This window comes from Egretta garzetta, unplaced genomic scaffold, assembly GCF_000687185.1.
Source record: "Egretta garzetta isolate BGI_Z169 unplaced genomic scaffold, ASM68718v1 scaffold51, whole genome shotgun sequence".
In the NCBI taxonomy this organism is placed as follows: Eukaryota; Metazoa; Chordata; class Aves; order Pelecaniformes; family Ardeidae; genus Egretta; species Egretta garzetta.
In genome coordinates, this window is record NW_009258549.1 from 4,291,923 (window position 1) to 4,293,163 (window position 1,241).

Sequence of the window (1,241 nt, forward strand, 5' to 3'; positions counted from 1 at the left end):
GTAATTCAGTTCATTGCTGCGCTTCGCGTGCATGCAATCACTCTGCGGAGGCAGCCTTCCTTTCTTTTCGGGGTGTATTTTATGTATCGGCAAAGGCAACCAGGAAGAAGAAAAATGTTGCATTAAAATAAGAACGGAGCCTCAGCTGCTTAAGCGCTTTCATTTTTTAATTATTTTTATTTTTATTTATTTTTTTGAATTCACCTTAAAGAATCTCAGAACCAACCACAAGGGAGAGATCTGTGAATTTTTGTAATGGAAAGCGGTAGCCTCTAGGGCCCAGAGGATATGCAGGGAGGCATTTTCTCTTGCTGGTGCAGCTGAGAGCGAGCAGGCGAGCGAGCGAGACCTGGAAATGAAAGTAAAGAGATCAGGAGGCACATGGAGGGAGCTGCAGGGGCAGCCGATCCAGAAGCAGAATGCTGCCTTCTATAATTAAATAGCACTTACTATTATTATTACTTTTAGTAATAATACATTAATAATATCTCTAGTAATACAATACCATTTATCAAGGAAAGTTTATACATAAGTGTGGGGGGGAAAACCCAAGGAGAGGTGAGTCCTTTATTATTATTTTGGGGGGATTATTTTTGTCTTAAACCAATTCTGTATGGGTGTGTGTTTGTGTATGTAGAAAGGGGTGGACTTGAGAAACCAGAAAATCTGGATGTTGCTACGTTAGAAAGTAAAGGTTTTAGATAGTGACTGCATGGATGAAACGTTGTGTAATTGCAAATTTAAAAAAAAAAAAGTGGTGAAAAATAATATGGGTGAGATTTTGAAGCTAACCCCCTCTTCCGCCAAAAATGTGGGGTTTGCAAAAAAATAATTGTCAGCGATCCTAATCCCACCCCCTGGAAAAAATGTGGTAGTAGTCTAAAAGTGGATAGCTAGGGGAAAAGCCCCTGGGTTTATGTGAAAAACTTAGTATTAATTGCTTGTGTGCCTGTTTGTGGTTTGTACGTTTGAGAGCTGTGTTCAGATCTGTATTTAGGCTGCAGTTTCCCCCTTCTTGTTTGGTATAAACCCCATGAAGCAGCAGAGAAGCCCTTGTGGAATAGCTTTTCAGATACACCTTCCGTAGGGGCTTGTAAAGTTTATCAAATGAGAAGGTTATGGGATTTTTTAAATTTCTTTTCTTCCTTTTTTTTTTTTCCCCATTTTTTTAATGCTTTAGACAGTTTCCGGGTGGCAGGGGAGGTTTGTTGTGTTTTTTTTTTTTTTTAAAGTCACCTCCC

General features: G+C 39.4%; 1 protein-coding gene across 1 annotated transcript in view; it reads left to right on the forward strand.

The window, feature by feature from the left end:
• Window positions 1-6: 6 nt before the first annotated feature.
• ZC3H7B (zinc finger CCCH-type containing 7B) overlaps window positions 7-1,241 on the forward strand; it is a 50,562-nt gene continuing 49,327 nt past the window's right edge. The window contains exon 1 of the mRNA XM_035903260.1: window positions 7-558. The gene's annotated coding sequence lies outside the window, so the exon portion shown is untranslated. The remainder of the gene's footprint in view (window positions 559-1,241) is intronic.